General features: G+C 40.2%; 1 protein-coding gene and 1 long non-coding RNA gene across 8 annotated transcripts in view; one reads left to right on the top strand and one right to left on the bottom strand.

The window, feature by feature from the left end:
- Eip93F (Ecdysone-induced protein 93F) overlaps positions 1-24,239 on the bottom strand; it is a 161,709-nt gene that overhangs the window by 120,487 nt on the left and 16,983 nt on the right. For 6 of the 7 annotated variants that reach the window (XM_087406083.1, XM_087406086.1, XM_087406081.1 and 3 more), the window contains exon 1: positions 1,868-3,700. The exons of the other annotated variant lie outside the window; for it this stretch is intronic. The gene's annotated coding sequence lies outside the window, so the exon portion shown is untranslated. Of the gene's footprint in view, positions 1-1,867; positions 3,701-24,239 lie in introns of those variants that run through there. 7 annotated transcript variants of the gene reach the window in all.
- On the top strand, positions 3,450-16,152 carry LOC147911059 (uncharacterized). The gene is made up of 2 exons (XR_015545090.1): positions 3,450-3,586; positions 3,699-16,152. It is a non-coding gene; the product is annotated as an uncharacterized LOC147911059 (long non-coding RNA).

Consider the following 24,239-nt stretch of genomic DNA (forward strand, 5'->3'; position numbering starts at 1 on the left):
CAGTACAAAAGAACCTTGGTAAACGTTATCCGACACAATGGCGCGATTGGAATCGATCTGGATCAAATTCGCTCGCGTGAAACAACTCGCGGATTAATAATTACAACGGTGCTTTTCTATCGAGGCAAAATTATGATTCGATATCACGCAGACAGTACATGCAGAAATTTTAACTGTCGTGTTTATATATAATCATTGAGAAATTATAGCGCGAAATACGCGAAAAAAGATGTAGCAGCGACTATTCCGCGAAAAGAAGAAATATTTTACGCTTCTCTTTTATGATAATTATGCAGCTCACTTCTGTGAGAGTCACTCGTTGAACCACTGTTTCACACACAACGATTTATCACGATTAACATGAGAGTGTGCACTGTGATTATTTAAAAAACTGACAAAATAAGGTACAGAAATTTTGTTGTAATATCGATAATGTTGAATACAATTATACAAAATATAACATTTTTATAACAAAGTATAAATAAACAGGACAATTTTCGGTTATTGTGACAGTTTATTTTTTATTGTTCTAATTCGACTCTGCCTATTTTGTGCCGATCTTTTTCACGAGTCATTCTCACAATTTTTCGGAATTTATTAATATTTTTTAGTCTTATAAATTCTTACGCATTTCTTCATCCCTTTTTGATTCGCTTTCTTCTCTTTCACTAAAAATTTCAAGCTTCTTTACTTATTCACGCAACTCTGACAAGCAACTGCAAGAAACTGACTCACAATACAGATAATAATTTGGAATGAATATAGAAAGTTCCACTAACCATTTAAATTCCATAATTGAACGAAAACTACTCATTGTGCTTGTATGTTATTGAATTGCTTTGATAACATTAAAATTGAAGCAAGAGAATTAAAAAAAAATGTTTCGGTCTCTACAATTATCTTGGATTATTAAAGGCCGAAAGAATATATCCAGGAAAATGATCATTGTGGCCACTTCAACCGGTTAATTTCCCAGAAACGCATCGGCCGACATCGTCCCCACATCGGCAATGAGAAAACTCGAGTGACACCGAGAGACAGAAACGGCGTGCGAAATAACTTGCCTGTGGCGGTCGTAACGGGGTCAATTCGCCGCAAGGGAGAGAAAGAAAGAGAGCGAGAGAGAAAGAGAGAGAGAGAGAGAAAGAAAGAAGTGGTCGCAGAGTAGATGATCGTAGACAAAACAGCGATAACAAAAATGACGACGGAGGCGTCTCAAAGCACAATTGCAGAGTGCCGAATGACTCCGAATCTCTCCCTATCTCTCACAAAGATGCGTCTATTTGAAGATCGTCATCCGCGCGTCTCGATGCACTCGCAACGAGGATACGCTCGCGCTTGCGAGCGTACTATCTTTTCGGCCATTTTGGTGTCTAAGAGAACCGACGGTAGTGCGGTCTCGCGCGGGGGACCCTCGATCGGCTCCTCTTTATAACTCTTCTCTATCTCTTTCTCTCTTTCTCTCTTTCTCTCTCGTTTCCTCTCCTCGCGCACCTAGAGGCACACACTATGACACGTGCACATTCTCCTTTGACGCACACGCGCGAGCGCGGACGAGAAGGCGCACTCGCGCGCCCGCGCGCGCGCGCGCGCGCGCACCGGAGGACACTCCTTCTCACTCGCACACAATCTACATACATACACATGCACATGCACATGCACCGCTCTTTCGTTCTTCCATGCACCGGTACTCTGTCACTACTCCGTTTCGTGTATCTCTAATTGCCGCGCGCTCGTAGGAAATGGTCGAATTTCGGAGCGCCGTTAGCAAACGCGTTTTCTCATTCTCTCTTTCTCTCTCGCTCTCTCTCTCTCTCTCCCTTTCTTTCCTCCTCCGCGATTCGCGAATAAAACGACGACTACTCACTCTCGCGACGGGAAGAATCGTCTTCTTCTTCTACTTCTTCTTCCTCTTGTTTTTCCTCACGCGTGTACTGCTTCTTCAGAGCTTCTCACGTCGGCCAGCCGGTCTCCAATGCGATCGACGAGCTTTACCGACGACATCCTTCTTCCGTCCCGCGAAGAATTCTACTAGTTCCAAAGTCTTCTTACTCCGACTGTCGATTCCTCTTTCAGATGTACACTCGCGAAAACGGAGCACCACGTCGCGTCAGCCACGGGCTGATGACACGCGGGCGCGCGGGCGCGCGGGCGCGCGGGCGCCGCGACGATCGACGGACGGATGCACCGATGCACCCCCGTCCACCCCCTCCTCACAAACTTCTCTCTCTCGCTCTCTGGAAGGAGCCTGTTGCTCCGGTTCCGTTTCGCTGTGACGTATCTCCGTATCTGTGGCGGATCACCGGCGTTCTCCCTCCGTCTTTCGTCTGTCTTCTACCCCCTGTAATCGCGACACGCGATAACGCTGTCGCGGATACCACCACGATTAACAACAGCAGCGATCTCTCCTCTCGTCGCTCTCGTGCTATTCTTATTCTCTTTCCCGTGACGTAGCGATGACGACAACGAACTCGCGATCGAGGATTATTTCATTACGATCAGCGATCATTCGAACCGAATCCGGCGCGCATGCACAACAACAACAACAACAATAACAACAATGACGGCGGCGGCAGCGGCGACAACGACTCGCGACTCTCGATGGAATCTTTCTTTTTTCACTTGGCGGCCTTTCAACCCTTTACGATTACCCTCGCGTTTTCCGTCTCTCTCTCTCGCTCTCTCTCTCTCTTTCTCTCTTTCTCTTTCTCACACACCTCTCTCAGAAGGAGCGGACCAAGAGAGTTCTCTCTCCGTTTTCTCTCCTTGCCTTGCGATATTTTTCTTTCTTTCCTTTCTTCCGCACCGCGTCTCTCCCTCTTTCTTTCACTCCCTACACTCTGTCCATCCCTCGCGCGTCACTCTCCCCCTGCTCCCGGTTAAACTCCTGTTCGCGCGTTAAACACGGGCGAGAGGGAGACGAGACGACGGACACACGCACACGCACTCCACTTGCCCAGGCCTCGACGTTTGATCCGGCTCCGGATATGCGACGTTAAGTCGAGTTGCGTTGGGTCGCGCTGCGCTCCCGTAACTGCATCCGCGTCGGACGGCACGGCTTGCGCGCTGGGAGCGCCAGCGCCGCCATCCGACCACCCCACCATCATCTTCGCTATCCACCACCACCACTCGACACTACCACCACCACCACCACCACCACCGTCGCCACCACCGCCACCGGCACCGGCACTACTACCACCACCGTCCTCATCGCCGTCGGCATCACCACTATTACTACTACTACTACTACTCTTGACGATGCAACTAGGTGCACCACTACTAGTACCTACGCTACCAACACCACGACCTTCCTCTACGCTCGCTCCCCGTCACACTATCGCGACCGGTTACCATCACCATCATCCGGACGTCGTGGACGTCGTCAACGACGCCGACAACGACAACGACGATGACGACGATGAAACGGCACGACGCGATACACGAGTGTGCTCCAATGTATCACCGTTCATCCATAGTGCACGCGTGCATAGTTTATGCGTGTACACGCACGTGCACTCAGACACGCGTCTCACCGGCCACGAAATTGTGTATATTGTCCCCGTGTATGATTGCCATCGATGTCGTCGTAAGCATCGCCTTTGGTCCAATTGCACATTTTACGTGCGTGCGCGCCTGATTCTGTCTCTTTTCGCCTTCTCTCTACTGTCTCATTCTCTCTTCCTCTCTACCTGCGACAGATACACATACCGGGTACAGAGCATCGCAAAAGTTTCGACTTCCTTCGCGGACGAAGGAATCGATGTTTCGAAAAAACGAAGGGAAGATAACGGCCGGCTTCACTGGCTCTGGTTTTGGGCTCGTCTAAAGCATTCCTCACATGACGTATAAAAAATGAAGATACTTAAATACAATCAGGTGAGAATTTAAAGCAATTATTTGGAGAGAAGATATTTTTTAATTTTTAATTCTCATTAATCAATGCATTGAAAAAATACAGTCTATTAATTATGATTTTCATTTTAATATGAATTTTTATTTCCTGACTTTCACGTTCGATGAAACCAGAGTTGGTAAAGTTACTTTATAAAAATAGCTCGTTACCGTTCTTTACGTTAATCGTTTAAACTGATTTTAAAAAGTAACGAGTCGTTACAATTTCCATTACGTTTTCACCGAATTTTGATAACCACTTTTTTTAGAATGGCATCCAATTTGTCTTGGTCATTAATTGGACAGGTCAACGCGAGATCTATAGTGATTATGATGGTTAATCGCGAAATAATTTTAAACCCTACACTTTCTTTTTTTAAAACTCGTTTACGTACATTCTATACACATGTACGTGTACAAAGTAATGATAAAATAACGATTATATTCGTTACGTTTACTTAAAAAAATAACTGTGTTATCGTTAACTTTACAAATAAGGAAATGTAACGTTGTTACCTGTTCGTTACTAAAAAAAAAAAAGGTAATTATAACGATAATGTTACAAGTAAGTAATACGTTTTTTCCCAACCCTGGATGAAACGAAAAGCAAAAGTAACCGCGTGTATTCCTATAAAAAAAATTGCACACAAAATTAGTAACAGTAATTCGATTGGACTCGGAACTGCGAGATCGTCATTACGTTCTGATCGTCAGTACTTTCAGTCTCCTCGGCTTTTCGAGCGGCTCCGCGACGATCGCGAGCAAAACGGTGCCACTTTCTTAGTCGCAAGCACAATCATTTTTCCCTCCCCGCGTCATTCATACGTCCGCTCGAGTGCCGCGTGTCGGGTAGGAAAATGGAACGCGCATACTGACGAGGTTAAATCGCCCATTACGATTAACATTGATATTCGAGATACGAGGCGACGCCTTAACTGCGAGAGCGGCGGCAACTTGGCTCGTAAAGTACTCCCGAGTAATGCAAGCAGTCCGCTTCTGACGTGTGACTTATCATAGTTAATCGCGAGAGCAGTAATACGCGCGTGCCTTCTCGGCGACGCCGAGATTTGAGCGCCGTTGCGAATTCAGAAGTTGCATTATTCAGCTAAATTGGGGATGCCTCCTTCGTTACGCTTCAACGCCTTCCTCACGTTGCTTCAATGAAAAGTACCGTTTACTATCACCTAAAGCTATATCTAAACGGTTTGCATAAACTGACAATGCTTTTCAATATCGCTACGTGTGTGCGTGTGTACACTGTAAATCTAAGTGTGCAAAGAGTGATTTCAATAATGTGTGATTATATAATTTCCCGTGTAAAAATAACACACTATACTGCATTCAAATATGAATGCATACATTTAAACGTGTCAGTATAGTACCATTTTTGCACGCAAAACCAAATTAGATACATATATTGAAGTCACTTTTTACACACTTGAGTTTCCAATGTGTGTGTGTGTGTGTGTGTGCGCGCGCGCGTGAATTTGTAAAATTTTTATTCGTAATTTGTCAGCTTAAGCTATTCTTGAAACGTCATCATTTACAGAAACAAGATAAATGCGTTAATTATAACCTGACCGATTCGAGTCAATTTGCAAGTCCGCCGAAATATGAGCCAGAGTGCTTGAGAAAGTTCAGTATTCCCGGCGGACGGATACGGCATTGCGCGATAATAGCCATGCATTCGCGATGTGGCGCTTATCAAATGGTCGTTCGCGAATTCTCTCGCGCTCGATCGCGGCGCCATTTGTCTTTGTTTCGCGCTCGCACTCTGATTTAAAGGCTACGTGTTGCGTTAGCCGAAGACACATCAACTTCTATCTTTAGAGCGAACGCTCGGCTCATTTCGTAGAGCTCGGAGTGCTCGTGGATGCACACGCGTGCGCGCGCGCGCGCATTCGGCTCCCCGGAACCTGTTCCAGTCACATGGCCGCTTTGTCTTACGCTCGTAGATCGGTTTAATGCATTCTTACATGCGAGCCTCTATTGATTGTCCTCCGCCGCGCCGCGCCGCGAGCGCTTGCCAACTCTTCTGACGCGCTTGTGCCTTCGAGAACTCGTTTTGAATAAAAGTATCTCCCTGCGAGAGAGACATTTTACATCTTACGTTTTTCCGCGACGCAAAAGAAATACACTTGAAAACATGGCTTTCGAGAAATTGGTTCTTAAAATTTGCCCTTTTGATTAATTGCAAATTTTTTTACATAATTGATAATTAATGCGATGAAATTGTACATATTTATACATTAAAAGATATTGGTAAATGTAATAAAGGCTTTTATTTTGCATTGCAAAATAAAGAATGATAACACGTGAAATTGTTGTAGCTTATTCTATGACAAATTTAAATATTAATATTTTCTTTCGATATTAATTGAAAATGAAATCATTTTCCACGAATAATTCTTTGATTGGGTAGATAATAATTCCACTTTTTAGTTAATTTTATTCTCGGAATATTTTAATTCCAGACATGGCGAGATCTTGAAAATTTTAAGTTGCGGCAGATCATGTCATCGGATCAATTTTCGCTGACTAGAACTCATTTCTAAGTCATTTCCATTTTAGCTGAATTTGCTAACTCAAATTTTAATGCTGATCCTGCGAAACATTTCCACACCACCTTATATTCGTCACGAGAACGAAACAAGCATGTATTCAAATTAATAATTAATCTAATTCCTTACTGCGCATTATATATACATATACGTTTCTTTTATTTGAAAAAAATTTATTCGTTCGTTATAAATAAAGAATCGAATTTTGTTACGACAAACCCGATGTATTATAAACACAAGTAACTATATTTTTCTTACAATTAAAACTGAAAAGCAATTAAGCGAGACTTCTAATTAGCATCCTGTGAAAAACTTCGCTTCACGGAGCTCCGCGAATTTGACCCTCGCGAAATGTTACGACTGACATTGCGTAACAAACGCCGACGTTATTCACGCGCATGGCATGCGCGCGGCCTCGTCATCACACACGGATTCATCACTTTTTGAGGATCATCGCGTAAGACGCGCGATACGGCCAATCGCAACGCAAAAAAAACTTTGGAAAGAAAGTTGCCCCGCGTGCGACGGCGTTGCTCCAATCAAAATTATCTTGATCGGTAACACGTACTGTCTACGAATTATACCGTCCAGTCACGGACGCAACACCGGCTGGCTCCGCAATTTGTATGTCGCCTACGATGTTTTCCGCGTCGCGCTCGTGACTCTTAGAATTCGCGATCTACCAAGTGGCTTCATGAAAAATGCAGATTCGTGGACGTTTGTGATGAAGACAGGGAGAACGGAAAAGTCACTGCGCGTATTAATAATGCAAAATTGTATTCCGCAACGGGTTACTCTCGAGTCATGATTTAAATCGTCGAATCTTCCAACACGGTCATCTAATTGAACAGAATTATGCAAGAAGAATTTAATTACGAAGGAATGGAGCTGCTTTTAAACTGTTAGTCAAAGTTTTATAGAATATATCGCATTTCATACGACGTTAAAATAAAGTCCTAATGCCTGGTGATCCACTAAAATTCGTAGAACAATTTTTCGGAGTTAATGTATAATTTTATACGTTGACCTACCGAATACATTTATTTCAGAAGTACAAATATACGTTTTCTTATTCAATATTTCAGCAAGGAAATGTAAGACAGAATTAACTGTTTCCTTACATGAACGATTAATATCAAAACATAAGAGATTGAAAAATATAAGAAAAAAAATTATTAATTTCGAAACTGAGCAATTATAAATCCAAGTTATAATAAGGTTTCTATTAAAAATATCTAAAAATTAATGTGTAAATGTTTATTCACCTCGTATATACCAAAATGTTCATTGTAACAGTTTGCATATAATTTTAAAGCATCTGCGATAAATCGATAAAACATTTTTGCATGCAAAATTGTATCTACTTCGATCGGATAACTATCGTTTAAAACTGTCTAAAAAAAATCATGCAAACTGTTCCGATAAATATTCCGAATATATACTTTTTCTTTCATTACTATTTAACTGATAAGTATATACTTGATGATGTCTATGCGCGCTAACTGCGCGCAGTCAGCTTACATCGAGAAAAATTCTCTCTTATAATATTCTTCTCTCAATGCATAAATTCTCTCTCCAATTTATTTGCTGGAACCACTCACGCTCGGGACCAGTCGCTCCGCTCCGGTCTCACTTCTTAAGTGCAGCGCATCGCGGCCGTGACACTTTGAATAAGAGACAATCTAATATATACAGCTCGTCGCCGCGTTGCAAAATTTCAGCATCGTCCGACGCTCCGTTCGGACGGTCATTTCGTCGCGAACGAAAAATCTCACGAGAAATGGGAAATGAATCGGAGACGCTCTTGAGTAAGAGGAAGATTCGATGCATCGAATTTAATTTATAGAAGACGGCGCCATCGACCCGTTATAGAAGAGGGTGAGACGACTCGAATCGCAGCCAAGCTCGCAGGCTCTCGCTCGCTTCGCATGCATCGCGCACTAGAAAGACGTCCGAGGCACGTTCGACGGTCGTACTTTCTGACTAAATCGCAGTCACGACAACGACGTTATTGTCACGTGAGAGTCATGAACCCAGATGGCGAAACGGAACGATCAGTCGAGCAATATACGATTCCGTCGTGACGCTATCGAATGCCCGCGGTACGTAACCGCATGCAATATCGATGCCGTTATACCTACTCGTCTCGCAGTGCGCGATTAACCTCGATTAAGGTGCGTTTGTGGAAAAATACACGTCACATATCAGATAAATTTCATGTAATCTTAGTAAATTTGAGAGTATAATAACATTACGGATTTTCGTGGTGATATAACGTATGATAACGTTGGCAGTAAAGGGGTTAAATAATGGTACCGATATTTATAATAATATAATTTAGAACTCTACGTATTGTAGATATCGTTGCGCAAAATTGTCGCTTATAATCGAAAATTATATTTCTACACTTTTTCATTTTCTACACTGTTAAATTCATAATATCAAATTATACCTAATTTTAGTTATATTTTTAATAATTTCTCTAGGTCGTCAATAGGTCATTGCTCCTATTCAATATGTCGTTAATTTAATTAAAACAATTAACTGAAAAAAAAAATGTATTAAATTTAACTCAAATTTGTTTATTATTTATTAAATGCACATATTAATATGGATGTTTATTTTAAAACTAATCATAAAAATACATTAATTTACATTTTGGCTCTCATGAAAATTAAAACTAACGAAATGTTATTTAATTCAAGGAATTGATTATTTTTTCATTGGTTCTTTGATATCTGACAATCTACAAGAGAAACTTTTTTTTTAAACAAAATATCTTTCAAACCGCAATGTGAATACACAATAAATAAAGGTTAAGCTTTAGTGCATAAATAATTCAGCATGAATTTATATGTTACGTATCCAATCCTGCAAACTGCGCGTCGAATTTAATTTTTAATTTGTGTATTTAAATTGTATTTGAATGATAGAATAATTTTTCGCAAAAGAATCAGCGTTTTTCAATCAGGCTTTTATGCTCCTTTTACGTAATAATTTGATTTATTCATAAAGCCAGCTTTAATAATTTGTATTTAATTTTTAATCTTCAAATGTAATTCTAACAGAACTAGAATAATAATATTATAATTTAAATTGACAAGCAATTTATTAATAATTTGATGCTAGTAAGCATCTTAAAATCTGTAAATAATTTTTTTTTTATCATTTCATAAAATTTTCAATATTTGCCCGATTGTAGCGTTTTCACGTGATCGCTATTGCACACGTCGGCAACCGTTTGTACCTAAAGTCTGCATCTCGCATGTCGTGATAAACCACGCGGTGCAGCTATGTCCTATTATTAATCGGCCTATCTTATCGCAAACCGGGCTATCTTTTTCATATACGGTTTCAAACTTTGCGCAAGACTCCTGCTCGTTTCTCCCGCGTGCAAAACGAAAGAGAGAAAGAGAGAGAGAGAGAGAGAGAGAGAGAGAGAGAGAAGCAGTCGAGAGAGGAGGAAACCGAGGAAGGACCTTGAGGCAGATTGGCGGTTTAGAAAATTCGTTAGATAATCCGCGAACACTGCGTGTTGGTCGGGTCTCAAGATGGCAGCCGAAAGTGTGAGATTAGATAGGGCGCCTAGGCGACGACGCCTCTTTTGTCGTTACGCAACGCTCGTGAAATCGACCATTGCCATCCGCGCCATTTCGGAAACGAATCAAAATTTCAATAAATGAACATATGTTAAGAGATTATTTTTTTAATGCGATGAAAAAAATAGTACAAAATTTTATCATTAAATTATTTGTGTTTGAAGATCAAAAAATATCAATAAAATATAAAATAAAATATTTTTCTCTCTTCTTATCTATAATATATTTTCAAGGGCGACATGATTCTTTTGAAAAAAAAAAAAAATATATATATATATATATATATATGTAACATTGCTTTAAGAATAAATGATTTGTTCAATCTGTCCAATGAGGTAACCGATGTGTGGCTTTCATATAATGATGGGTTTAATAATTATTTTGAAGCTCCCAGAAAGATATATTATTTGCCCTCGAGGGGTAGAATGGAAATCCGACACGTCGACTCTAAATTGTCCATTACGGAGAATTCGTCGATATCCCCGTAAAAATGTATACGATATTTTCGTGGGTTAATGGAGCGCGCGCAGCACGAAAGAGAGAATCGTGGAGAAGTATGGCAAGTTCCGTGCGCGCAAGCCCGCCTATCACTCACGGTCATCTATGACGAATCGAGAGCTCTGCTCTCCAATAATATTCTACTTTTTCGCATGTACCGCGCGTACGCGACCGAGGCTTGCCGCGGCGTGCAACGCTTCGGGGAATTTTCAGATAATCGCTGCGTTTTTCGCCCGCAATCTCGCGGTTGATTCCACATGTAGATAAAGCGCGATAAAAACCGGATTAATCAAATGGCCATATTAGTCTAGAACTCTGGTTTCACGTAATTCACCGCGCAATTTTCAAGCTCGCGTTACGTTTGGAGCCTGCAAACGTAAAGCAAAAATCATTTTTTTACTTATGTTCAGGATTATTATTATTAAAACACTTCTTTTTTAGTTATCGAAGCCTACTTAAATAGCCACTAAGTGTTAATTCAAGATTTGTAATTAGTAAATAACAAAATATCTCTTGTTAATGTATTTCTTTAATTTGATAAATTAAATAAGATTTAAAATTAAATAAATTAGATGTGCGATGAAAATATAAATATCAATCCCAATTATATTTTTTCAATTAAATTTTTCGCATTCGAAAGTTTACTAAATGATCGTGTCACTAAATGATATATGATAAAATTAAAAAATTGCAATATATAGCTAAGAGTTCCTAACTCTTAACAAAAATCAGTTACAAATTTGAAGCATTTTAAAAGATAATCCAGCACATAAATATTCTCTAGCATTCTGTAACACTCCTGAAAGGGAGGGGTAGGGGGAGATAAAAAATTTAATTAGTCGCGAAGACGTCTGCTGATTTCTAAACAGACGGTTCCCATTTTTTATTAAATTTCAAAGCGACTGTTTTATTTCTCTCCAAGCATGTGCGCGCGTTGCACGTGTTATAAGCGTGAGTGCACAAGACCAAGAGAGACAAGGGAGGAGAGACGAGACGAGAGGCTTGGAGTAGAGAGGGAGAGTCGATCGACGTCGCCGCATTATGCCGTAAATCCGATTCCATGTATACTTGACATTAAATTTTCCGCCGGCCTTCTAAGCAGCGCTTAGCCGTTATGTGCAGCCAGTCAACCCGCTCTAAAGCCTTTCTCTTTGTGAGCCAATGCCTGTGCCACGTACCGAAAAATGTCCGCCTACCGTCGCGTCTCGTCAATTCATCGCTGATCACCGTGACCGACGCGACGCAGAGAATCGCTGCCGGCGGCGTAGTTACGTTGCACCGTTTGAGTTTGACGGCGTTCGAGGAGAAGGAATCACGACGAACGTGCCTCGCGCGTCTGCCTCGTTTCTCGCGCCTCCCGCGTGCATAATGCAACAAGAATGCGATTAGACGATAGATTGCGCTGCGCTGCGCTGCTGCAAATCTTCTGCCGTTTCGGAATGGATTCGAACGCGGCCACGCGTTGCTCCCTATATACTTTCGTCTTGTTCTTGTTAGTCCACAAGCTGTGAAGAGTTTCACAGCTTGTGAATAATTATGTAGAAGCGAATAATTTGGACGTAGCTTCATTTGATACACAAGAATATTATATAATACATTTATATCTGTCAATGAGACAGATGATTCCGTTATCGGTATTGATGCTTGCGTGGAATTTGGATTTATCTCGTCACAATTTTTCGCTTCCTATATTTTTCTAACGAATTCCTGCAACTTGTTGAATATATTTGTTACACAATCTTTCTCTCAAAAATATATTAAATGTATTATACAAAAAGCGCGCAATTTATGCAATACTGCACTGAGAGAAAAATGTACTAAACTTTATATTAATTTTATATCATTTATACTAATTTTATATTAATAAAGTATTATTTGATTAATACTAATATAAAATTCTTTTACGGAAAATAAATATTTGCTAAATAAATAAAAGAATTTAATAGTTAAATCAAATTAATGATTCTTGTACCGAATAAATATATGTTTACATTTAATAAATATTCAACAGGCACTATTCAAATGAATATTTATTAAAATTTATTATATTTTTCTCTCTCAGTAACTGTTACGCACCATTCGCACTTCGTTTCGGAGATATCTGATTATCCGCTTATTTTTACAACAAAGTTGATTGATTAAACAATCAGATAAAGTAGATTAAAAATTTTCAGAATGATTAATCAGCAAGAAATAAATGACTCTCGCTGTTATCTCGTGCATTTTGTATCCGTGTGTTTCCATGTTTGAAAATTATTTCAAATATGACGAAAAAAAAAAAAAAATCACATCTCCTGCGCAGAAGGGTTCACACTTTCGATCAGCGAGTGCAGCTGCAGTCACTAGTCAGTCCCCGTCGTTTCGTGCGCGTAAAATTCTTCGGTACAACGTGCAGCCTGTGCTCTTTGCTCTGCATGGCCCAACCCGGCTCGGCCCGGCTCGGCCCGGCCCGGCCCGGCGCGGCGTGACGGCGACGTGCGTGTGGCCCCCGCGTGAGCGTGTGTACCGTGCACGCGCTGGTTTGCGTGCGCCGATGCCACGTGACGTCTAAATTCAGTCGGCCATTTTGGAACATGATTCATTTGTTTAGAATGGGTCGGATAGGAGTAGGAGGCGGAGCCACGCATACGAAATCTTCGTGAGCGTTTTAGCTTCGTGCCGGCGCGGCGCGGCAAGAGAATGGCCTTCATCGCTTTTCGGCACCGATTCACCGACGCGACGCTCGACGGCCAATTCGGCATTTCTTCGGACAGCTGCGGCGCGTCACAGCGACGTGCCTCCCTTTTTCCTTTGTTGCGCCATTATTTCTGCCTCGGCACGGAATCTTCTTTGTTCTGACCAGGGTTCACAATTCTCCTATTATATATATATATATATATAATATATAACTTGGCGAAAGTGTCGAATTTTTTAAAATGATTTTTACATTTTATTAAAAAATTGTTCTTATTTCTTTCCCGATACCAATTATCGTACGCTCTTTTATTTGTAAATGTCACGTATGCGTGAATAATAAATTTACTGACTTAACATCGCACGTTTCTTTGCATTTGTACAAGAGATTTACTTACTGCGTATGTATGTGTGTCTTTGTTAAGGATTAAGAGTACGGAGATTATTTAAATCAGATTCATGTTGCAACGAATAAAAAGTAGAACGTTTCTCTTTTATTCACAAACATAAGGCGGCACATAAGCGCGCGAGGATAAAACGTAATCGGTGGCCGTCGCGACCTCGCCCGTCCGAAATCCGAAATCCTCGTCCTTCTTTCTCCTCCATATTTTTTTTTTCGTTGACGATTCTTCCGACCCTCGATGTACCTTCGTAGCGAATTTCGCGCCCTCGAACAATAACCGGTAACAGATCGCGGCAGCGTTGTCTCGTCACCGCGGGATCAAGGAGCGCGACAAGGCCACGAGGTAAACGTTATTGCGCGAAAAGGAGCATGAATTATTTATTTGGCGCGAGTAAAAAAAGGAGAAAGGAGAACGATCGTATGCGATGGCGGCGTTCGTAGACATAGACTTCAATAGGAAATGATTATGCTGCTCGTCGCAAGTCGAAAGTAAAAACAGAATTCTTATCGGAAGCAGTAGTCATAACGTGAAGAAATTCCAAAAATAAAATCTGCGAAATCAAGCGAATATATTATATTATCTCATTTAACAATTTTCTACAGAAACGACAAAGGTAGAAGTAATATAATTTATATACCAAAACTGCATAAAATTTTAAGAGAATAAAATATTTTTTCTTGCGTTTTCAAAAGCACAGTAAAAAAAATTAACCTTTTGCTCCAAAATATTCAGTACAACATTATTTCAACTAATATTACAAAAGCTAAATATATTTTACTTTTTATATAACAGTAAAATAAAAAATGGAAAAGAAGTCGGACAAAAGATTTTCAGCGCGCACACATAGCGAATATGGTCGAAAAATAAGTTTGTACTTCAAATATGTGGAGTAACGTAAAAAATTAACACCGAAAGCGAATGTAAATCTCGGTGAAGAAACGTTACAGTGCACTAATCCGACTATTCGCGATTTATTATATCCCGCCGAGCGTTATTTGTAAAAAATTAGTAATATACCGAAACGAAATCTCTCTTTCTCGTGCGATGCGGCATTAATCTCTCTCTCTCTCTCTTGCGCGCGCGCGCTCTCTTCCTTTCTTTCTCACGCACGCACGACAACGAATTACCCTACTTTTTCACGGGACGAACCACGCTCCGCTCGGCATCACAAAGAGCCGACGATGCATGCTCGGCCATGAGACTCGGCTGCGGTTACGTCGCAGTTCGTATCTCCCGTCTCCCGTCTCGCTCGCTTCCTCGAGGATATTCGGGCCGGGCCCGACCGGCTGTCGAATCTGCACGAGGGACATATGACCCTGCTGCAGTCGGGCAGCCGGTCAGTCCTGCATGCATCGGGTGGGCCCAAGGTCAGTGCCAGTGGGTCAGTCGGACCAATCGCGTCACGGCTTCGCCGAAGGTCTTCGCCGAATTTGCACTGCAACGTAAAATGGACACTCACCCGCCTATCTTTATTCCAACGTCTAAATTACCGCATTTTTCTTCAGTTTTGCCTTCCTCCATATATCGTATTATAAATCTTTCTCTCTATAAAATAATTAAATATGTTTTCTCACTTTATTTATTAAATTTTTAATACACAAAATGTACGAATTATCATCTCCATCGTGCGATTATTATTTTACTATGAAACATAAACACAAAAGCAATTAATTAATCTGTAATTTTTTAGATATTCATTTAGGAATTTTAAAAATATAAAAGAAATGTCGGGAAAAAATATCCTGACGATTTGTTCGAATCTTCGCACGCAGAATTTTATCGAAACGGAGAATGTTATTTTTATTATTTTTAGAACATAAATGGTTGAAAATGTTTTGAGATTTAAGAAAAGAGCAAGTTATACCATTTAAAAAAATATTATGCAGGAATATGTATCGTGGTTTATAAAAAAATTATAAAAGACACATAAGTTTTTTTTTAGCAACATTAAATATTTTTTCTAATCTTATTCTATTTATTCCAACATTTCGTCTATTCGTTTATCCGAGCACTTGGAGAGGAAAATCTCTTTCTCTTTCTCTCTTCCTACCCATCTATCTGTCTTCCTCTCGATTTCACGCGCACACAGCCGCATGTACATGCAGCAGCATGTCGGAAAGGGAACGGATAGGCCGGCATCCGAGGAGGCCTTGACCGTATCTCTGCTTATCGCGTCGCTCGCTGCACGCCCGGCGTCACACGTCACGTTGGTTAAGTCATCCGACGACGAAGACGACGAAGACGACGAAGACGACGACGACGACGACGACGACGACAGTGGCAATAACAACGACGACGATGGCGACGGCGACAGGAACGATGATGACGCCGAGATGTTCCTCCAACGCGCACGTGCACAACCGACTGGAAGAATACTTTTCTGGCGATCGTTAACGCTGGAACGACGAGTTTGTGATAGTAAATGTAGAGGATGCGTCAAAAGATACTATTCCCTACGAATTAAATTAAACAAACGTATAGGTATTAAATTCGCGAATTTAGCGAGAAGATTTATCATGCAGAAAATTTATTAGGAATTCATTAGAATTGATTATATAAGAAAAAAACAAATATATTATAAATCTATTTTTTATTTATGTATATAATTCTGATCACCACCTATTGATTCGAACATTTAATTTTGGAGCACGGAAAATGTTTATGTAAATGTTGCGCGTAAAAATTTAGCAAAAATCTAGCAGCGTTAATAAACCACATCAGCGATTCACCACGCGAGCGGATCAAGATTAAATTCTTCGTGAAATCGGTTTAAATAAATAAAAAAAAAACAAAAAAAAACCAAAAGTTATATATAGGCGAATTTACCGTTTATTTGACGCATTATTCAATCACGGGGTTAAATAATTAACCGTCGTCTCGTTACGTCGTGTGTGCACATTATTTTTGCTAAGAGAAATAGCACCTCCTTGATTACGAAAGGGCATCTCGTGCCGCCGGCAATGCACGCGCGCGCGCGCGCGCACGTCACGTTGTCGCGAAGGTAATTAATTAAAATGAGAAAGGGCGCCGCTTTTACGCTAATTCCAATTTAATTTGCCCCACAATTATTTGCCGGTTGCGAATCGATAAATCATTATTGACTTTGTCAATAAATGCAAATGCGCTGGTGCGCTCATTACGCAAATCAAATTATTATTAATTAGTGTACTTTGTTTTATTAATCGTCTAGCTTGTCGTTCGATAATAACAAATTGCGAAATGTAGCGCGATATTTCGGTAATTAAGCGTATACCGGGCGCTTCCGCGCGCCTCGGAAAATTCCCTAGGTGAATCAGTTCTCGTTTGTGTACATTTGCACATTTGTACGCACACATCGCGGCGGACGCGCAACGGTGAGTGAGAAACACGGCGGACAATCGTGAAAAAGCGCAATTCATCGATGTAAAAGAAAAAAAAGAAGTCGACAAATATTTCCAGGAAGACGTTAAAATTGCTATCGATCACGACGTTATGTCATTAGCTCGCGCGAGATCGAGATCCGCGTGATCGGAATCTACGTAGATCACTCACAGATAAAGTCGCCGGGACACCGGTGACATATGTGTCTCGCGTGCACGAATATTATTATTTTATTCTGACGTCAAAGTGCAAACGATCGTCGACACACCGCGTGTAGTACCGTGGATACATTCACTCGTGCTATCTGGGACAACTGAGCGACAGCAAAAGGGTGTCTTCGCACCGCGGCGTTGTTGCGGTAACAGTAAGTGCAAGGTATGCTGACACAGAATAACGCGTGCATAAACGCACCGTAACGAAGCGATGTTTACTCGCAAGTATCGTAGACACCATAATTGGCATTACGTAAGTACTCGTCCCTACGAGTCGCAGCAGCAGCAGCAGCAGCAGCAGCAGCAGCCACCTTTCTCTGCCGAGTGTCGAGTCGCAATCAACGAACGGGACACTCGTCGCACGATTCGCGCGATCGCCCTTGAGCCAAAAATAGTTTTCCCCTATGATATTAATCTATCCGACGGCGGTTTCATTAGAAGCCGCCGATTCCCGCGATACTTTTGCCACGGATTGCGACACATTCCAGTATTAATTAAGAACAAACATGTCGCGCTGCCATTATTCTCAATCGCCATTATTTTCGACATTTCCGCACTTTATTGCATCAAACGTACACGAGAATGATATCGATAAAGATATCTACGCGCCTTTAATCGTTTTGATATTTTTCTACAATAATAAAATTTTCTGCAACTTTCTTAAAAAATATTTTCATAATAATATTAATTACCTACGTTTTATAAATTTTTTTATTTATCAATATTTTACAGAATAGAAAAATCACTGTACACTGATAAGAAAAAAGAATCTAATAATAGTTACCAAATATTGAATGGAGTAATTTTAATCGCATATTCGGTTAATGTAATGAATTTTACTTTTCTATAAATTATTTAGTATTATGTTATCAAATATAATAATACAATCAATCGTTTGGTGATAATTTGGAAATTATTTTACTTAATATTTAGTAGTTATTATTAAACTCCTTTTTTCAGTGTAGTAGCATTGAAGCAATGTTACATTTTGAAACAAGGAATACCTGCAATGAAATAATGAATTGTAACAAATCTTATTCGAAAAAATTATAAAATTTTAAAAATAGTCCCTCATCCTCAAAGTGCATAAATCTTATTTTGTTTTATCAAATTCAAAATTATGTATATATCTATGTATATATAAAATTTATATATATATATATAATTTTTGTTAATTCTTTCGTGGCTTTTTAGTCAAAGACAAAAGTTTCCTCACAAAAGAATACTGGTAGTTCGAATGCCAAGTTACTCGCCAAGTTGCTTAGGGAAGCATTGAAGATCGAGGCGATCCAGAAACGATTCTAGTATGCCGCTTGCATCGCGTTCTCGCGCCGGGATCGACCGTGCTCGTCTCCCGCATTCAAATCGTCCCAGGGATCGTGGGACCGTGGGCGGCGCACGGGAACCATCGAAACCGAGTAGCGATTTGCAAGGAATGTCAGTCCCGAGTTCGTAGCACCCAAAAGAGCCGACATGAAAAGCAGCAACGTTGAAATACGTCAAACAAAACTGTATCCGGAAGAGAATGTTTTCGCTGTGAAATAGAAAATTGCTGAGTGGATATTCTCTTCTCCAGCAGACAACGTGGCTTTCTTTAAGCTCATCCAGCGATATGCTTGATAAAATGCTTACTAACAATAAGAAAAATTATTGCGAATAACAACAATCGTTCACTTTTTACGTAAATGTTCAAACCAAACGTGCAAAATTTAAATACGAAAAATGCGAAACTTTCTCGAACCACTTCATGTAGCTCGATCATAGTTATTAATCCTTACAGGGATACAATTTGGTGTCTCATCCATACAAACGGGGGTGGGAGTCACTAGATCCGTCCGTTTTTTTCACCTATTCAAAGTGATAAAAAAATCTCTAAAAACCAACATACTTTCAACTTTTTAGAATAAATATTGAAACTTCATTTTGGAAAATAATAAAATGTAGTATAATTTATAATTACCGAAAGACTCAAAGAAACTTGCACGAACAGGAATCGCTCACTAGTGACCGATACTTGTAGAGTAAGGGTTGAATTACTCGAAGTATTTTGTGGAAGATACTCTAATAAAGAACGTGAAAGACGCGGCACAGCGCGGTATACAGACGGTCCCATTCACAGTCTGAATTTTCACTGCCCAGCCAGACTCTCCCCCGTCAAGCGTACCGTTAATAATTCATGGAAGTACGACTTAACGGATCGTCAAACAATTAATAATCCAGCGACTGTGGAGATCTAGCCCGCAGGGTCGGCCGCCGTCGCCGGCCGCGCGCGCCGGCTGGCACGACGCCAATGTTTCCGCGCCGCGATAACCCATAAAACTTTCTCGACACACTTAAGCGCTCGTTTACACGTCGCGGAATTAAGCCAATTTTCCACTCTGTCGGCAATCTCCGCTCCGGTCGACGGGATCTATTTTCGTCGGAGGCGCGTCGCGAAGGCGTGGAACGCTCCGGCTTTTCCGCGATGGTAACCTTGAGGAGTCGTGGCGGATTCCTCCGGTGTTACGCGGGTGTTCGAGCGCAAGCATGCCGTGGCATGCATCTTGCACCGGCTCTCGTTTTCTCTCTCTCTCTCTCTCTCTACTTTTCTCCCTCTCTTTCCTCTCTATCTCTTTCCCTCTTTCTCTCGTTCTCTATGTACCGGTCGCGCACGGTCATATTTTGGCGATACCTACTTGTTGCGCGAGGACCGACCTATGTGCACATATGTATACCATCATCTACATACCGCTCGCGTAGGTACAGTCGGCATCAGAGCGCACACTGGCTGCTTGGCACGAGCGCAAACAAAGTGAACGACCGCGGCTCGAAATAATTTCACTGCTTCCTTCGGAACGACTGACGACGATGCGTTCCATCTCCGTTGACTTGCGTGCTCTTATCGGTCCATTTCATCACTTGTATATCGTCGAGCAAAAATAAATTCAGTGCGAGCATCCATCACATTTATTTTGGTTCAATTTCTACACATCTAAGATTTGGATGTACCAACACAATTTTGAAAATTCATAACGATTTAAATTATGATAGATATATAATTACTAAAATAATAATTATTTTAAACTTTTTAAAATTATGTTAAATATTTTAAAATGCATTGTAAAGGACATTTGAAGTAATAATACAATTTGGCAAGTTCTCGAAAGTATTCACAACGATTAAGTAAATTACAATGTATAATAATTGCGAAATAATAATTTTTAAAAGTTATATTAAACATTTTATATAAATGCGTTATAAAAGACATTTGACATCAAATACAGTTTGAAAAATTCTCAAAAGTATTCATAACGACTGAATAAATTACAATATATATAAGTTCCTAAAACAATAGTTTCCGAAAATTAAGTTAAACATTTTAAAATTATATTACATATTTTACAATAATTATATATACAGAACATTTGACATTGCTATACGATTTGACAAGTTCTCGAAAATATTCATATGCTTGAATAAATAACGATATATAATAATTGCTAAAATATTACTTTTCGAAAAATTATGTTCAACATATTTTACATTAAAATATATTATAAAAATCGATGACAGTTTTTTATAATACAATTAATTATTGCATCAATGATATCGTTGTTTATTAGCACATAGAGATACCCCAACAAAAAATACATGTAATTTTACGAGACTGATATTTATAGCCCTTTCGTGTCGTGTGTTTTGAAACTTCGCGAAATAACGCAAACGACTAAAATAATAAACGCATGACAGAGCTGGTAAAGTCTGTATATAACCCTACTACAGCAATTGTATGACCCTGTTACATCAGTCGTACCCTATCACACCAATTAAGGGTTAAATTTTCGCATGATGAGTTTGAAAAAGGATCGCGGATCAAAGTGCGAGCCAACGTAATACGTGGAAAAAATTGTGCGTGCGGCGTGATATTGTTTTAATACATAATACGTTTTTCTCTTTAAAAAAGCACATGTGTCTAGCACGGTGGTGGGTATGAAATACGCAAATTGCGCACGCACTAAAAACGAAAAAAGTATGGCGTGTGTAAAACGGCGAAAGCCAAATGGGTCTAAAAACACGTGCGCTATATGCCCAGCGGACGTTTAATAGAAATATTAATAATACGTACAATAAATCTAACTCAGCGGAACAAATCGTTTGAGCTGGGCGCGTATTATGAATTCATGACTAAACCGGAAGTTAATAGATATTTAACGCGTCGCAACGCTCAATTGTCGCGCTCACGCGCGAAAAGATTCGGCTAACTGGATTTTATGGTTATTAACGGCCAATTTTCCGAAAATCATCCGCAGACGAAAGCTGCGCGTAACGCGTTCAGCGTAGCGAAAATTCGGTACAATGTAAACTTTGTTTCACGTCTCTTTGATCGTTTATTGAGAAATTATTTCACGCGTCCTTGCAAATTTAACGTTATCTTTGGTAATCCCTCTGTAAATCCAATCGCCATTTTGACAATCAATTTCGCAAATATCGTCCAGACTAGAAAGAATTATTTAATTGTTTATATAATAGTTTATGAGATAGTCTTGTGCGATCAAGTGGAAACTGGTAGCACCTGATGCTCACGAATTTTTGCGAGTAAATAAATTCGATGTAGTACAAATCAATGATGCGCAAAAATTGAAAGTAACGCATAAAAATAAAATTTTACACGCGATTTATTTGGAATCGTTTATCTCGTAAAGTTATATTCGCCAGCGTTGCGAAAACGGGAAATAACGGGAAAACGGGATGTGTGCAAATGTCGTTTTTATTTCGGATTAACAAAATGCGGAGTCGCGCGAAACGATAATGAGATATCGCTTAATGGAAAAAATTCCGTAAAAAATGTATGTTTTTAGTCAATTTTTTTCTATATTGCAGACAAACTTTTATCAATAAAATAATATTCAATAAAATAATATTCAATATATTTAAGCTAAAAAAAATAGACTGAAAAATAACACGATGTATACATTTCTATCAAAAAATTATTCACCAATTGAGTATCTACTCAATTTTTACTTTAATATTTTACTAAATGCTAAAATCAATTTTTCTAATGTCAAGAATACAATTTTTTAATTTTTGCACTATTTCTCTACATAAAAAATACATTTAAAATAGATTTTACATTAAAATTTCTGCCGCATAAAAAAAGTTATAAAAGAGAACCCTCTGAAAGGGTTAATCGTTATCGTACCCTATCGTCCTCCCACAATGTATACGAGCCTAAGTTACGTAAACGCGATACCCGATAAATACATATCGTCATCTGTTGACTGCGGCTACTGAAACGGATATTTTGGCGCGACTCTTTCTCTCATCGACGTTAACGAACTTTTGCGGTTGGCCAATTACAAGCCGGCTGCCCGTGGACGTACACAAAAAAAAAACCGTCGTATTACTTTTTTTTTTTTTCGTCCGCCCACTACTCTACCTTTGTAAAACTGTTGTCGCGACATTGGACGATCGACTGTACGTACATATACGTACGTACGTATACATTGGCACGCGGAAGCAGCGCACATACGGTATATATATATATATATATACTAGTCCCGGTTATGTATCCACTCTGAGTTTCCTCGTACATGATCATCGGGTGTATTTCAACTGCGGAATAACGCACGAGATAGTCAGCGGGCCACCCCCGTTTCATCCCGCTTGGAAAATTTCGGGTGGCCGCTTTATAACTCGGCTGCTGCTGCTGCTGCTGCTGCTGCAGCTGCCGCCGACCCATTTACTCGCTCATGTACATACAGCGCGTGGACGTGTGTGCACCCAGACCTGCACTGCATCGTAGCCAACGGCGGCGATATAAACACCGTTACTACTTGTTGCACCACTCCTAGAAACTAGGAGCAACTCGCGATTCGGCGGGGCCCCCCGTGGCTGTTACCGTGGAGCAACTTCTCCATTCGTCGCTCTACGAAATATCGATCGGTACAAATTTGACCTAATATTCTACGGCGTCCCGCGGGACCCCGCGGAGGGTTAAAGCGCACGTTTAATATCATAATTATTATATGGTTCGGATATTTAATTATTGCGTGGCTCGCATACTTGACGAGTGAAAACTCACGTGTTTCCACGACACTCGTAAAACCGCGCAATTAATAGATGTTTGTTTAACCCGCGACACGTAGTTTATAGAAATGTGAATATGGATTTATGGAAATGTTGATAATGTAACTAAACTAAACCGTTTGATCTCTCACACCACAAGAGTATTTTTAATTAATCGATAATTACGAAAAGATTGCATTGCGAGTGTGTAATATTTCTTCGTGCGTTAATTAAGTAAGTAACGCACACAGAATTATCGCTCTCCGTGTATAAAACCTCAAGTATGAATAAATACAGTTATGATTATATACATGTATGCAACTAATTCACGAAGAGGAGAGAAAGAAAAATATTAAATTTAAATATTATTACTATGTTTTACTCTATACATGTATATTGCACGTTATTATGTTTATCAATAAGTAATCTTTCTTTTAATAGAAAAATCCATTCACCGTAGGGAACTGAAAAATGCGTAGAAGGGTAAAGAATGTTAAAACACAGAGAATGACATTCTGAAATGACGCACAGAAAAGCGTCATAATGTACGTGCAAGCTGACAACTCGGTAATATCGATCAAATGCGACCGCGTTACCGGCACCCACATGTTTCGCACGCGAATAGAAGACCCAGCATTGTTGTTATAATCCAATAGCGCCAAATGGCAGTTACAGGCAGACTACTAACCTCGATTCGTCGAAACTACAGCTGGTGACTTCGTTTTACCTTTTTTTCGGAAATCGAGTACATTGTTGCATTGTCTGGGCGTGGCGGGGCTACGCCCACGTAGACAAAAATGTCGACGGTTTCCGGCAATGTCGTAGATAATGTAACCGCACACGATCGTGTAACCGCCGGGGTACAAACGTAATATTCCGGCGTGGGAAGGTAAGTTTCGCGCACGGCATAAATACGCGGATCATCCTAAAGTATCGCTCGTATCGAGAGATGCGACGGCCTTCCTCTAAATAAATTCGATCTTAACTTTCGCAGAC

Source organism: Acromyrmex echinatior, chromosome 1, assembly GCF_024713525.1.
Source record: "Acromyrmex echinatior isolate Ae372 chromosome 1, ASM2471352v2, whole genome shotgun sequence".
Taxonomy (NCBI): Eukaryota; Metazoa; Arthropoda; class Insecta; order Hymenoptera; family Formicidae; genus Acromyrmex; species Acromyrmex echinatior.